Raw genomic sequence first — 16,992 nt, forward strand, 5'->3', positions numbered from 1 at the left:
GCACCACCTTCTAGATATGGCATCTCAAGGTCAGTATGATCGCATTTGGCTTTGAAAGGGTGTACACTGTACATCCCTTTTAATAGCTTGATAGAAGCTGTCTGGATCCAGTACCGATGTTGATCCTTTCATCCTAACAGGGTGAAAAAAGCTGTTTGATGTTTGTCAGTCTTTACCATTTACAAACTGGCAGCAGGCCCTGAGTCATCCCATTACGAATGTGGGAAATTGTGCTTTCCTTTTTGAGTTTGTGACATGGGTGCAGGCGCTGTTAAGAAAGCAACGGGCAGTCTGCCATTTGCCAGACAATTTCAGCTTTTCTGTGGAAAACTGAACTTTCAGTTTTCAAGTTAACAAAAAAACATGCGCACAAAAACGGTGGATGGTTGCTATAGTGACGGCTGGATGAAATGCTTTGAGAGATGTCAAAACGCCTTCATAAAAACCCACATGTCTTTCTCATGTGTGAATACTGCTTGGATGCTTGTGGTTTGGCAGAGTTTCTGCACTGAGGCAGTGATGGAAACAAAAGAGGTGTTTCCACAACTACAGCTAAAATCTGGCTTTGGACAATATGAGAAAAAACTCTCACTTGACCAAAGAGGGATAATAGAAGTAAACATAAACATAACAGCTACGATACTGGAAAAGCTCAAAGAAAGTGTGTTGAATTGTTCTTTATGTTTTAGATCTAAAATAGCACGTTTCAGGTAATTCCTGGGCACATTGGGAAGTTCTTTGATGACTTTTTCATGTTTCCTTGGTGAGAAGAATGGCAGATGAATGACTCCCAACAGTTTTTTGATGCAACTTACATACAGCTGCAGGAGAGGGCTTGAGTGTTGTTGTGGGTGCTGTTTATATCTAGGCTAGTGGTGAGAGCCACCTGTGAATCTTCACTACAATCCTTGCCAACAGATTAAAATCCTTCATCCTCAATTACATAAATCCAGATCAAACAGGCTTCATTCCAAATTGTCAAATTTATTAATATACGCAGAATCCTAGGCATCATCATCCATGGGGAAAAAATACAGAAAGATGCAATAATCTTTAAAAGAAAGCCTTTGATTTGGTAGAAATACCATATATACTTTAACTCTTTAAAAAAATAGGATTTGGAAATAACTTCATAACAGCAATCCAAACCATATACACAAACAATAAAGCAAAAATAAGGGTTAATGGAAACAGCTCTGCCTTCTTTCATCTCTCAAGAGGAACTAGACAAGGATGTCCTTTATCCCCTTTAATCTTCATTCTAACAATGGAACCTTTGGCTGAAAAGCTCTGCAAAAACCTTGTATTTACAGGAATAAACATAAGCAGTCAAGACCATAAAATAAATGTATATGCAGATAACCTCACCTTATGTCTATCTAACCCCTTGCAATCTTTGCAAGCAATCCAACAAACACTATCAACATTTGGAACCATCTCAGGCTTACAAATTAACCACTCCAAATCTGAAATATACCCCATATATCTCAACCAAACCACAACTGCAAACAATACAAAGAAATTACCCATTTAAATGGATCACAGAAGAGTTGGAGACACCTAGGAGTGTACATACCTCTAAAGATAAAAGATTTATCCAAATATAATTATCACAATTTATACAGTGAAACAAAAACAGATCTCAACAACTGGAACTCTCTTCAGCCAATGTCAGACAGACCGCACTTAATTAAAAGCTTTATAATTCCTAAATTCTTATTTCTTTTCTGATCCCTGCCAATACCCATCACAAATAAAGAACCACACACATGGCAAAACACCTTGATGCACTTCCTTTGGGATGGGAAAAAATCAAGAATCAATAATAATATACTACACAGATCCTCCGGCCTCGGGGGTCTAGACTTCCCCCTCCTACGTGCTTACTATCAAGCAACAATCCTTTCCCAAATAATACATATGCAGCACAAAGATCAACAGAAACCATGGATGCAAATAGAACAAACCTACACCACGCCGTATGGCTTACAAGAAATATTTTTGATAACATCTAACCACAGACTTAAATCCATCAAAAGAAACATACTACTATCAACCTCAATTAAAACTTGGGATAATAAAAAGAATCTCCTTCCAGCTGGCATATCTTAATTATCATCTTATACACATTAACACTGGTTTCAACCAGGAATGACTCCAAACAGTTTCAAAGACTGGACTAAAGCAAACCTCATCGTCCAATTGACTTAGTACTGAAAGGTAAAATTCAGGAAAAGCAATACTTTGACCAAAAAATAGGCAAACACACACCCTGGTTTCAATATCTGCAACTCAAAAGCCTAACAGAGCACCTAGCTGACCTTGGAACATGCCAAAGAGAACTGACAAACCTAGAAAAGATCATCAAGGCCTACCCCAAGTCACCGAAAGGTTTACCATCCAAACTATATAAAACAATCATAACAAAAGAAAACCAAGCAAAACTTAAGCACCAATTTAGATGGGAAGAAGAATTAAACGTACAATGGCAAGACCTGGATTGGGACACAATATGGGCTTCACCGGCAAATAATTCTACGATATACAGCGTATGTTTACAATATTTCAAACTAACTTCAAGATGGTAAATAATGCCACAACAGCTACACAAAATTAACAAAAACAACAATCCAGTCTGCTGGAAAAAATGCGGACAAGTAGGTACTTACATTCATTGCTGGTGGAGCTGCCCGAAGATTCTTCAGTTCTGGTACGAAGTGACAAAACAGATCAATGAAATTACAGCACAAACTATCACCTGCACACCAGAAATCATGCTCCTGAACCGATGGGATGACTCTATAAGAGAACTCAAAGGAACTCATCCCAATACTACTAGCAACAGCAAGATTAACAATAACTTCATCCTGGAAATTTCCCACACCCCCAACACTCACTGCATGGCACGACAAACTATGGGATCAATTTGTAATGGCAAAAATATCAGACACAATTAATAGAACACAATCAATGACAACAATAGTCTATTCCAAATTTGTGCAAACGTGAGCACCAGTCTTAAACTTTGTCAACTCATGATCTACTCCCCACAAACCACCTTTACCACAAGTGCCTATTCTTATAAAATATCGATACAAACCACAAATAAGATATTCCAACGATCAATATACAGTCAAAACCCAAAAAACACACAAAGGCCCCTGCCACACGGCAGGGAAAAGACAAGGAGAAGCACGGCTTTTAAAAGCCGCGCCAAAAAAGAAACGCCTCGGCGGGATCCCATGGATCCCGTTAGCAGCGCGCCGTTGCTCCCCGGCACGATCAGATGCCGGGGAGAAAGAGGCAAGTGGGAGGGGGAGGCTGCTCGAGCATGCGCAGTTCGACCGGGGATGCGGCGGCGGCAAGACGCGCTGCCAATCCCATGGCCAGGAAGATGCGGCCCAAACGGATTTTTGCCGCGCATCAACGGGGGAAGGGCCGGATCAGAGGCGGGAGCGCGACGCCAGGCAGATGTTGACATTGGATCACTCCCGTTTGCCGCGCTTCCGATCTGGCCCGCTCCCGGCCCAAACTGCCTTGTATGAACGGGGCCAAAGCATCCATAATTTTACTTCAATGACATACCAAACAAATATATACATAAATAACTGTAATTAGCTTAATCTATTTTCTAGACACACCATATAAATTGTCAAAAGCATTGTTATGGTTATAATATTGTAAGGTTTCGTTTGTTACGTTATTCATGGTTCCGTTAATGTTATATAACATTATATTGTTATATAACAACAATATAATTTTTTTTTTAAAAGAGTTTACTGGGGGTACACCAAGCAAAACAAAAAAGTCTTCACCCACTGGCAGAAGGCAACAATAGAGGGAAACAGATGCATCCCTGGGTGAGGGAGTTCCAAAGCTTTGGCACCATGATCAAGAAGGCCCTTTCTTGGGTTGCCACTCATCTAGCCTTAGATGGTGGGGGCACCCAAAGCAGGTGTTAGTCTGCTGCTACAAAGATTGTCAGAAGTCTTGTAGTACTTTTTAAAAAACCCTAGATACTATTGCAGCCTAAATTTTGGCAGGCTAGAGAATCCCCTTCATCTGAGGTTCTAATCCCCAAGAGTTTATGCAGGAGTAAATTCTTATCTGTCTTTAAGTTGCCACCAGACCACCATTTTTTAAGGAACTATTCCTCATTCCTCATTTATTAACATTGGTTAATAAAACACTACATTCTTTGCAGTTAATAAAACACCACATTCTTTGCTATTCCAGCAGGTCTGTTGAAGATGCTAAGCATCTTCCATGTGAGGCGTTGGATGTTATCTGACATCAATTTCCTGACCGCTGTCTCAGTATCTTGAAATCCAGAATAACCACGGTGGCTCATCAGCCATCCTGGTGAAAGAAAGAAGTTATAATCTATAAATAATGCTCATTTTGCATCAGCCATCCTGGTGAGAGAAAGAAGTTATAATCTATAAATAATGCTCATTTTGCAATTAAAGAGGCAAAGATAGGAAAAAAGCACCTCATCACAGAGCCCTTGTAATAACATCCTCTTGTGTAGCCTACGTGATTTCTTGCTGCAGAATGCCCCTGGGATTTGTTCAGCTAGAAGGCTGAACTGCGGCTGGTATTCTCTCCCCCCCCCCCTTGCCCTAGAAAATATAACCACCTTAATACTTCTGGGCATTTGGGATTATGATGATGATTGACTTCTTTTTCTGCAGAACGTTGATGAACTGAGTTGTTGCCTCTGCTCATCTTCAAAGTATGAAGTGTGCTAGATAGCAAAATATGGGCTCTTCAGGCGGAGGTGTGCTATTCCTTGGAAAACCAGGTTTCTCCAGAAGGGCCTCATCCTTGACCTTCTTGGCTCTGTCCTCATCTTCTGAGCATACCACTATTTTTTGTCCAACTGACGTCTTGATCAGTAGACTGTTGCAATTAACCTTGTTCCAAATGAGTTCAGGTTTGTCAGGTGAATGTAGTCTGTGGAAGCTTATGTCAGAAGAAGTCTGTCAGCTTTTTAGGTGCCATGGTACTGATTTCCAAAACAGGTTACTGTTTTAGTAGTTTTGAAAGCGCCATCCAATCCGAGTTCCCATAATACAAGAATATACACTTGTCGGGGATGCTCTAGGCTAATCCTGCATTGAGCAGGGGGTTGGACTAAATGCCCCCTTCCAACTCTGTGTGATTCTATGATTCTACGAACTTGGTGGCACCCAATGAAATTGATGGGCAATAGATTCAGGATGGAGAAAAGGAAGTATTATTCAGTGAGTAATTATACTGTGGCACTCAACCGTCAGCAGATGCATAGATGCCTTTCTAAGGGAATTAGGCAGATTAGTGGAAGATGGGTCCACCAGTGGCTATGAGACAATCTCCATGTCTATGTGCAATAAGCCATTGAATGCCAGTACAAGGGGGCAACATGAGGGGAAGGCCTTGGCTCTCATGCCTAATTTGTTGGCCCTCCAGGACAACTGGTTGACCACCGTGAGAGACAGGATGCTGGACTAGATGGACCACTGGTCTGATCCAACAGGGTTCTTCTAACATTACGTTCTTATGAGTTAACTGATCAAACAAAAGGGCCCATATTCTGCTTCTGACTGTGGCTAACTAGATGTCAAATTCTGCTTAGTTTGCCATAGTTACAGAGGGGAGGGAAATTCCTACGGGGTGGGGTGAATGGCTGAGTGTGTGAACCACTCTATCCTAGGCGTGGTAACTCTTCCTTAAGATATTTTCCTCCTAGAGGAACGTCCTTGAAAACGAAGCTGTGCCAGCTTGCTATTGTAGATAACGGGGATCGTATATTCCAGGAGTGGATAGTGAACGAAAGAGCTAGGCGGGCTGGCTGAGATATGTGATTGGTTAGGTTAGAGGGGCCTTAGTTTGAACTGTCTATATCTTTGGATTTTCCCGCCTGGACCTCAGTTCTGACACGGTACTGTTTTAACCTGGATCATGTTGATACTTTAATAAACAAATCACTGCTAAAGAGAGTGTTGTTGGGAGTCTCTTGACCAGGAGTCTGACACTAGATTTCTCTAGGAGGTGCTTATCAGCAAGGCATGGTGGTGGTATTCTTGTGGTCCCCAGTGCCTTATTACAGGCAGTACCCCCTCTGGAAATGTGCAGGTTCCTTTTGGCTGCTTTGGCTGGTAGCCATTCTAGTAGGGCATATACAGGCTCAGTGTTCTTATACTGAAGCTTTCTCCTCCAGCAAAATTATCACTTAACTTGAGTGAAATTGCCTTTATTTACTTTTACTTACTTTGTTATTTATAGTCCACATTTCTCACAGGGACTCAGGGCGGATTACACATAGTGAGTCAGTACTGTCAACCAAACGGGACATTCAGTAAACAATGCATTAGGTTATAGAAGTCTGGAACCAACCAGAAAGAACTGAAGCATAGCATAAATATTAACATGACTCATTAAGTGGTGCAAAAATTGCACAATAAGATCCTACTTACAGTAAACTACACAGCAGTATAGACTACAGACCCTAATAATTTATACAAGTATGTTTGTGAATTGTTTTGCACTGTTTGCAGCAAGGTAGGAGAGGGGAGCTTTTCTTACCTCCTTAGGCAGGCCATTCAGTTAGGTAGGAGCCACAATGGAGAAAGCACATGTAAAGGCAACTGTTGATTTTGCCCAATTGCAGATTGGGCATACACCTGTGCTGACATGAGCAAAGCTGTTGTGCTGAGCATGGGGGCAGAGGTGGTCCTGCAAACAAGAGGGACAAAGGCCACAGAGGGCTTTGCATGTGACAGCCAATACCTTAAACTGAGCCCAGTAACAAATGGGCACCCAATGAAGTTTCTGTAGAATGGGAGTAATATGCATGCTCCATCAGCTCCCAGTAAAAGCTGAGTGGCAGCATTCTGCACCAACTGGAGTTTCTGAGTAGATTTTGAGGGGAGACCAATGTACAGTGCATTACAGTAGTCAAGTCTCAGTGTTACTGCGGCATGGATCCAGATGGCCAGATCAGCCTTATCAAGGTAAAGAGCCATCTTATGGGCTGAGTTAGTTGAAAGTGTTTTTTGCAGCTGCATTAACATGCTTGTCCAGTAACAGAGTTGGATCCAGTATAACCCCACGGCTTTTATCTGAGTCAGCAAGGGACATCTGAACTTCATTAAAATTGGGGAGGACAACATCCTTCAAGACCTCCTCCTTCCCAGCCAGCTTTACCTCTGTCTTTTCAGGGTTTAGTTTCAATATGTTTACTTTTATCCAGTTAATCACAACAGCTATGCAGCAATTCAGGACCTCTACCTCATCACCAAGATGAGGATATATAGAGCTGGGTATCATCAGCATGTTGATGACAACCATCTGCCAAGATATTATTGGTTTGTCCTAAGGGTTTTTCATAGAGATTGAATAGCTTGGGTGATAGAATTGCACCCCACGCTGATGACAACTGGTTTTCATCATTTGCTGTGGTGTTCTTCAAAAAAGGTGGTTAGACGATCAGACATTTGATTGGGAAGTACATTGAGAATGCTGTGTGTCAGCGTTTCTGCAGAATACCATCTGAGAACCAAAAAGCTACTTAATGGGTGTGTTCAGATGGCCCGTTTAGTCTGCTTTTGGCCCGCCTCAGAAATGGATTTTATCTGTGCGATCACACAGTCAATTTTTGCCTCCCGTCCCCAGCTGTCGCTTTCCGGTTCAAAACCGCTTTAACCCGGAGTATTTTGATACCAAGTCCCCAAGTGGTGTTTTCCTGATTCTCTGACGTCTGATTGCTCCTGCGGTGTCGAGCCACTTCCGGTTTAAATCCCCTCCCCGCTCGAAAGCTCCCCGAGGCTTCCGCTTTTCGCCCACCATTTTTTAAAGCATTGGCAGTGTGCGCATAGGCAGAGGTCTGCCACCGCGTTATTAAAAACAATGTTTAAATGGTGCCTAGTTTTAACGTTTAGACGAGTTTGGGATCTCACAGAGGCCAGTTTTGGGGTAAGCGTTTAAAGGGATGTGTTCCTTTAAAGTTTAAAGGGAAGTGTTACAGCAGTCGGGTTGAAGTGGAAATCGCTGTTCTGCACACGCGTGAAAATTTTAGTTCTACAAATGGCCGCCTGTGTGCATGCCCAAACTCAGAGAGAGAAACAAAACCGACGCACGCTCCTGCGTGTGGACGGCGGGGAGCAATGTGGCTGCGCAGCAATCTGGAACAAGGAGGTGAGTGTGATCGCAATTCTCCAGGTTAAAAAACACACACATGGGGCCGGAGCAGCTTAACCCGCTCTCAGCATGCCATCTGACCACACCCAATGAGAAGAACAGTCATGATAAATGGGCTTCCTATGCCACAGCTTCCCTGCTTCTACTGATCTTTCCCTGAAATGTAGAGTGGGCGTGCTCTCAAGGACATTTATTTTGATAGGGAAATAATCAGTACTGGACAGCTCCCTTTATGAACTGTGCTCCCTAGAATGTGCTCTATAGCCAATCTGGTGTAGTGGCTAGCGTGTAGGGCTAGGACCCAGTTTCAGATCTTCTATCTGACATGGAAGCTCGCTGGGTGATTGTGGGCAAGTCACACATGCTCAGCCTACACTACTTCACAGGGTTGCTGTTGTGAGGATAAAATAGAGGGGGGGAAATGGTGATGTAAGCCACTTTGGGATCCCATTAGTGAGAAAACTGAGGTTAAAGAAAAATAGAGTTAAAAATATTCTATAGTGCTTAGGGCTTCCAGCGCAAACAGTAGGCCAATAGACATGAGATTTTTGGGGACCAGTGCACTAGAATGTGTACAGAAGTAGTGATTCTCTTCTGCCTTCCCATGCCCCCAACTAAGCTCTGTTTTCTGCAGCCCATGTATCCTGAAGATAGTGTGGAACCATTAAATGGGTGTTCCGTCTTAGTTTTCCCTCTCAGTGCTGTGAGTTATATTTTCTCAAATCTCTTGTCAATTATAAGGTTGTCTGATAGCCTTAAAAATCATTTATCTTCTAGACAGCAAGTACAAAATATTTTTCAGGGCTTGGTCATTTTTATTGGTTTCTGCGCTATCCTACTCCATGGTTCTTGGCACAGTATAGATAAAAATCAATGATTCAGTTCTAAAAATGGGCCACTTTAAATTATATCCGGAGCCAACTTAATTTTCTTGCTTGTGTTGCCAAGCCATGAAGAATTGTTGAGATGTCTGTGATTGTGTTCACATAAAGAATCATACCTGATTGTGTGGGACTGCACTGTTGGCATTGTGATTGTCCTAATATAGACCAGTTTGTTTCATTCATGCTTGTTTCATATTGACATTTAACATGGTAGCATGTCTTAAATTAATACAATAACCCAAGTTATATAAATCCTGTTTTAAAGACAAATCTGAATTAAAAGCAAATCTGAATTTAATACAAATAATAGGTTACATCCTACTGATCTCCTGAAAATGAATCATGACTACCCATGCACCACACAGAGTTAGTCTCCTTTTCTGTGTGTGTTTTTAAAAAGAAAGGGGGGGTGTTCCTCACTCCTTCTGCCACTTAATGGTTCGCCTAAGCTGTGAATTGCATTTATGATAGGTTTCCTCTTAATCTCAGGAACTAGCAAGTCATCTCAGGTACCTTGGAGTCAATGAAACGATTTTGTCTGTCTGTGTCTATCCAGCATTTTACCATGAAGTCCTCAAAACAGTTCACAATGTTAATCAAAAATGACAATAGTGAATTCCCCCACTGGTGGATTTGGAATCACAGTTCAAGGGAGAGCAAATGTGTTAGCCTTTTCTGAACTGAATCAGAGACCTTGTAATGTCCTGGAAGCCAAGCGTGGAATTTATTTATTTATTTTATTTCACTTATACCCCGCCCTCCCCGCAAGCGGGCTCAGGGCGGCTTACATAGGCACAGCTGTGCAATAAAATACAACAAGATTAGAACAGTTAAGGCACCAAGTGCAATAAAAATAGGACAAGTTAAAACAATTAAAACAGAAACTCGCATCTTGCAGGATACATGCGGAACTAAAATACTCACTCCCTATTGTATATCGCGGTGGGATCAAAGAGGGGGGATGCCATGGGCCAAGATGTTCCAAGTGGCCAGTCGGCCCAACCTGGCGGTCCTGCTCCACCGTTACTCGGTGGTGGCGGCGGCTCCTACTCAAAAGCCTGGCGGAAGAGCTCCGTCTTGCAGGCCCTGCAGAACTGTAAGAGGTCCCACAGGGCCCTGATCTCCTCCAGGAGCTCATTCCACCAGGTAGGAGCTGCCACCGAGAAGAACCTGGCCCTTGTGGCAGCAAGCCTGGCCTCTTTAGGACTCGGGGTCACTAGGCGGTGTTGTGACCCCGACCAAAGTGCTCTTTGGGGCCTGTATGGGGAAAGTCGGTCCCTCAGGTATGCCGGACCCTGGCCATATAGGGCTTTAAAGGTAAGCACCAGCACTTTGAAGCGAATCCGGAATCTGGAAGAGCCAGGTACTGGCCTCTTTTGATGTAATTCCATTGCAGTGGTATTCCTTTCTTTTTGTTTGTTTTTTGTTCTCCCTCTTCCTAAACTTTGTGTTGTCAGAAAGTGCTGACAGGTCGCAGCCTGCTTAATGATGACCCTGTAGGGCTTTCAGGGCAAGAGATGAACAGGGGTGGTTTGCCATTGCCTGCCTCTGTGTAGCACCCCTGGGATTTCTTGGTGGTTTCCCATCCAAGTACTAAGCAGGGCCAGTTCCCATCCAAGCCCTAAGCTTTGGTGAGATTGATCAACCTGGGCCATCCAGGTCAGGGCACAGTTTATAAATGCTTACAGCAATATCAACAGCCAAACAGTCTTTCTCTACGTCACTGAGAAACCCGACTGTGCCGTAACACCCAGCCACTCACTTCTGGTCCTGCTCTTGACACTTGTGACATAGTTTTAGGCATATTTGTGAAGAAACTTGCTTAAAATGGACTGACCTGTAAATAATAGTGTCTAGAGCTTCAGCCTCGGCTTTCAAGCAAATGGGTTGGCTTAGTGTCCTTGCCTCAGTCTGTATCTGCTTAGAGACAAGTCCTGCAGTGCTAAAAAGCATAAGAGCAACATGACCAAAGTTTTTGGACTGTGAGCTGTAAATGCTCCCAAAGAAAACATGCTTTGGTTGATACTATCCAAGTTTGTTTGGGAAATAGCTGAAGTTTACATTGACAAATTATTTATATCTTATCCCATTTAATCCTTTTGCATTTATATAAATGCTTTTTTCAGAGTCTGACTCATCTTGTATGTAGTCTCAGTAAGACAGAGCAGCCGTATAAAACAGATCAGTGGTACAGTGTGAACAGCTGTCTGGTAAGTACCTGCTCTCAATATCTGATCAAGACTTATTTTGTTACTGGTGAGTCTGACTTCATTGCACAATGCCTGACATAACTGGAGATGGGAACAGAAGAGATTCACTCGAAGGCTTCTGTACCCTGGTTTGGATCCTGTGGACCCATTCTGTAAACAGTGGGGCCTTCCACTGATGCATGAGTTCTCTTGCACCAGACCACTGTCAGCAGAATGAGTCCGTGGGCTCCACCCCACCCCCCATTTTGGGAAAGCATATTCATTAATAACTTTCTAATGTTTTGTGTATTTGGAGCATGTGTGATAGGAGAAAGCTCATTTATATCTCTTTCAGCAGCCTCGGTGCTTATAAGTCTGGAGGGTGGGTTGTTGGAAAAGAGGACTTTCTTCTCCACCGCTGTCTTGGGTACAGTGCAGAAGTCCTCAGAGGGCAGAGCTGTAGTTACACAATTACATGCATAAGCGTCTCAGAACTGTTGGACTTCAGTGCTTATAACTTTGTGTGGCCTGGCAGCTAACATCTGCAATTTCCTGAGCTTTGATGCATTCTTGATTTCTTCCCAGCAAGAGCTGATCTCTCTTTTCCATTGCATACAAGCTACAGCTCAAATGCTGCCTAACTTTTCCCTCCCCACCAAAGGACCCAGATATGTATGCCAGCCAAAAAGGCTCCCCAGTACAGCTGCTGCTTCATTTATGCATTTTTAAGTTGCTCTTGCTGTGGAGTTGGTAGGCAGAAGCTTGGGCTCTGACAGTTGTTGATGTTTTATTTATAAAGCAGCTCTTCTCCTGTTTCGTTCTCTCCCCCCCCCCCCTTCACCCTATGCATTGAAGTCTGGGCTCCTCTCTCCTAGTTCATCCTGTTCTCAAGCAGGTTATCTTGCCAGGTGCTGTGCTTTCTCACACTCATGACCCTCTGGTTTCTTGCTTCATCCCTGTGGAAATGTATTTCCACTACTCTGACAAGTCTTGTTTAACTTCAGAGTGCACAGCATACTACATACATTGGCCTGGTAAAGTAGGCCATTGTTATTCCTGTGCTACAAATGATACAGTGGGAGCTACGAGCTGAGGCTTAGAGAGAGAAAGAGTCTCCGATGTCCAAGGCACAGGCCAATTGCTTTAAAACAAAGAATTGGTGTAACTGCTGTGTATCTTTCACTCCAGTGCTTTGTCACTTTGCCAGGCAAAAGTAGCATTATCAGTTCTGGCATGGCGAAGGCCACAATCTTAAATACGCCTACCAAGAATAAGTGCCCTTGAGCTCAGTGAAGTTACTCACACAGGACTGCACTGCAGAACTCCAAAGAGTTGCTGCTCTTAACACGGCTGCTTCCCACACTCACTGCTGGGTTCCTCCATCTCTCCCCCAGCCTACGTCCTCCTCCCCTGACAACAGCATGCTTCCTTGGTCACTTCTTGCTCCCCCGCCCCCCACCCCAAACTCCCACCTCAGTGTTTCACTTTGGAAAGGGAATCCCAGTCACTCAGCTGGAATAAATTTAATTCCGGCAATAGATTTTATACAGCGGATGCGGGAACAGCCTCCGCGCATATGCATCTTAACCAAAATCAGCACCAACTGCGATTGGGAACAGAGGTATGGCTGGCAGAGGTACCGCTTGGCCTTCTTATTTCTAATCTTTTCACTCAAAACAGTCATTTCTCTCCCCCTCCCCTGCCACATTCTTACCTAATTTTTTTAAAGATACATGTGCTTCTTTTTAACCTGCTGTGAGCTTAAGGGACATTATATGAGAAGATATATGGCTTGTAGTAGGATTAAGCTTCCATTATCCACCCCCCCCCCACCCATGTCATTCCTATGCAAGGAAGCCTCCCCAAGTTGCTTTTCAGCATGCATGCATTTTCAAAATTGGGATTGTCCACATATCTTCCCACATACTGTCTAATTGGTCCCTGAGTCATTCCGTTGTTCGTGCGCTATCCCACTCATTGGTTACTGGGCTGAATTATGCTTCCAGACTTTCAATCAAGGACTTCCAGCATCACGTTTTGACTTACCCTTCCAAAGGTTACCAAATTTGCAGCCTGGGAGGTTAGTAAAGGGAAACGGTACTGAGTAATGAATTATGCATAAATGTATTTTCAAAGAATAGCCTGAATAGGCCTGACTCGCCTTATCTCGACAGAGCTTGGAAGCTAGGTGGGGTTGGCCACAGTTATTACTTGGATGGGGAACTGCACAGGAAATCCAGGGTTGCTATGCAGAGGAGAGCAATGGCAAACTCCCTCTGTTCATCTCTTGCCTTGAAACTCCATGATCCTGGGGTTCCCATGAGTCAGTTGGGACTTGACAGCAAACAATCGTTGTTATTATCTTTGAAAGATAGGTGCTGAGACTGTCCCATAGGAGTGCTGTCACTACAGAAACCTAGTGCTTGGAATTGATGATAGCCCTTTAGAGCAGGATGTAACTGAACCATTTTGTGTAAGAGCATTCTGTGAATTCAGATTAGGTTCTGTGGAATTCATAGAATCAGATTTGGAAGGTACCTCTAGGGTAATCTAGTCCAACCCCCTGCACAATGCAGGAAATTCACAAATACCTCCCCCTCCACCCCCACAGTGACCGCTGTTCCCACACCCAGAAGATGACAAAAAACCTCCAGGATCCCTGGCCAAACCGGCCTGGAGAAAAATTGCTTCCTGACCCCAAAGTGGCAATCAGCATTTTCCTGGGCATGTAAGAAAGTGCCACAAGAACTCAGCACTGAGGCAACCCTTCCTGCCCTCCCTCTCATGATCTGCCTAAATTCACAGAATCAGCATTGCTGTCAGATGGCCATCTAGCCTCTGTTTGAAAACCTCCAAAGAAGGAGAGCCCACCACCTCCCCAGGAAGCCTGTTCCACTGAGGAACCCCTCTAACTGTCAGGAAGTTCTTCCTAATGTTTAGCCGAAAACTTTTCTGATTTAATTTCAACCCGTTGGTTCTGGTCCTACCTTCTGGGGCAACAAAAACCAACTCTATACCCACATCACACTGCTGACTCATGTTCAGTGTATGGTCTACTAAGACTCCCTAGATCCTTTTCACACATATTACTGCCAAGACAAGTCTCCCCAACCTATAATTATGCATTTGATTTTTCCTACCTAAATGCATTACAACCCCCCTGCGCTCCCTTCAGTCCCTCATATGGTCTGGGACCCTCATACCTATAAGACTGCCTCTCCCATTACAACCCCCCTGCGCTCCCTTCAGTCCCTCATATGGTCTGGGACCCTCATACCTATGGGACTGCCTCTCCCATTACAACCCCCCTGCGCTCCCTTCAGTCATCATCTAGGGGCTGGCCCCCAGATGGCTCAGTTAGCTTTCACCAGCGGAAGGGCCTTCTCAGTTGTGGCCCCTACTGTGTGGAATGCACTCTTAGATGACACCTGTGCCCTGCCAGGCTTACCTCGTTTCCACAGGGCATGCAAAGCTGAATTATTTAGGTTGGACTTTGGAGGGTAGCCACAAGTTTGGGCTGTTTTAATAGTAGAATGGTGATAGCCATGTATTTTAATATTTTAATGTTAATCTGTATTATTTTTTTATGTTGTTTCTTGCCTTATTGGTTTTAATGTTGTAAGCTGTAATGAGATACTTCGGATGAGTGGCGATTTAAAAAAATGTAATAAATAAAAATTAGGAAATTTGTTAAACAGCTCAAGTCCCTTCAGTCCCTCATCTGATGAATGCAGGTACTGGAACAGGAAAGAATTGATGTCCAACTCTCTAGCCTCCAAAGCAGGGAGAGACCAAGATGTGACCTTCTGGATGGAAAGTTTGCCTGCCTTGGCCTACAGATACCTACTTCAGCTGTGTGTGAGAGTTTAGACTTGGGGAGTATCTGAACTTTAGCAACTGTGAACGGGATATGGACGGGGCTTTGTGTGCCCCAGTAAAATTTGAGAGAGTTTGCCAAAGGAGTGGTTTCCAGTCCAGGATGTTTCACCCTTCCACCCCTAGGCCAGACTTTCTTATGACCCTTGGAATGTTCATTTTCCCCTAGAAAGCAGTGTGTTTTGTTGGTTTGAGCAATCTGATCTACAGATCTCTCTGGACTTAGGGCACCTAAAGGGTAACAGCACCTGGGCTGCTTCTGTGCCTTGTGGGGCTGACCTTTCAGCAGAGGGTTGGACTCTGTCACTAGCTATTGCAGACCTTTGAGGGCCTCGCATTGCAGAGCAATGCAGGCGATTATCAGGAAACTTTTGTGTCTCTGCTAGCTGCATTCAAAGCATCTGGTGGTTCTGTTTCAGGGACATGGGAGCAACGCAAAATTGCCTCTTCTACATAATCACCTGAGCTAAGAATGTTCTTGTCATTTTCATAAAAATGTGACCCCCCCCCCCTTTAAGACTGCTGTTTTAATTGATGCTTTATGTTTGGAGGAAATAGTGGGGGGTGGGATCTGGCCTTGCCCAAATTCAAGGCTGGAGAAAACATTTGACATTCCTAGACGCCATCAGTCAGGTCTTATTTGCTAAAGCTGATGACTGGAGGCCTTGGTGCTAGAAGTTGCTCAGGCTTTGAATGGGGCAGAAGAAGCCCAAATTGCTGGCATGGAATGCTCTCTGACAGTGAGCTCTGAGGAACCAAAGCCCAGAGCAGCTCTGTCACTTCCCTTTGTGAGGTCTTGCAGAAACCAAATTCAGATTCCTGCTGTGTTGACTTTGTTGGATCCTTTTTGGTGAGTTGCCTTAGCTTCCCTGTTTTGCTAAAATAGGAAATACTGGACGGTCTTATAGTTTGGGGGATAAATGTAAAGTGTGTAAAGCTTGTAAAGTGTGTTCTGAAATGAGACCTCTGTTTTCATTGGGTTATGCAGGCAGAGAGAAATGCTGCATTAGTACTGGGTACAGCCCCCTGAAGACTGGTGTTAGGCTCTAAAAGGGTGCGGTGTGGAGAGGGTGACAGCTGGTACAGTGGTTAGCATACAACAAGGGCCACAGGGAGCCAGGATCAAACCCCTCCTCTGCCAGAAGGTCACTGGGAAATGGCAATTGGCTGACAGGTAAAATGGTGAATGGGGAATATGTACATACACACCACCTCCGCACTTCAAAGGAAGGATGGGCCAAAAATGTTATAGGGCAGTGATGGCGAACCTTTTAGAGACCGAGTGCCCAAGCTGCGACCCAAAACCCACTTATTTATCGCAAAGTGCCAACACGGCAAGTTAACCTGAATACTGAGGTTTTACTTTAGAAAAAACAACTCATACATTAACTTAAGATGATCCAAACAAAGTAAGGAAAGCAATCCCAAATGCTTTCATTTACTTAAAATTATTTGGCAGAGAATTCGACACTTTAATGATGGTCTGGGCCTGGCTGGGGCGATGGCACGCGTGCCCACAGAGAGGGTTCTGAGTGCCACCTCTGGCACCCGTGCCATAGGTTCGCCACCACTGTTATAGGATAACATGCAGTTTCTTCATCTTGTGATTCTGCACCTTTGCAACAGACTCCCTCATGGAGACAAACCTCTTTTCCTTTACCAAGGACTCCTTTCTCGTGTACTAAAGCAGTGGTCTAAAACATCCTGCCTTGCCACAAAATAACTGTTGCAGGGTGTGTTTTGGGGTGGCCGGAGATGTCTGGAGCAGTCACTTAAAGAAGCAAGTACCGGTACCTGCCTCTCCCTGCCTGTCCCCTTGTTTCCCAGCCCTCCTCCTGCTTTGTGCCTGCAAATGGAGCAGG

At 44.0% G+C, this 16,992-nt stretch overlaps 1 protein-coding gene across 1 annotated transcript in view; it reads left to right on the forward strand.

Annotated features, from left to right (window-relative positions):
- Window positions 1–16,992, forward strand: part of SMAP2 (small ArfGAP2) — a 57,517-nt gene that overhangs the window by 15,845 nt on the left and 24,680 nt on the right. The window lies entirely within an intron of this gene.

Source organism: Gekko japonicus, unplaced genomic scaffold (genome assembly GCF_001447785.1).
Source record: "Gekko japonicus isolate JY-2015 unplaced genomic scaffold, Gekko_japonicus_V1.1 scaffold877, whole genome shotgun sequence".
In the NCBI taxonomy this organism is placed as follows: Eukaryota; Metazoa; Chordata; class Lepidosauria; order Squamata; family Gekkonidae; genus Gekko; species Gekko japonicus.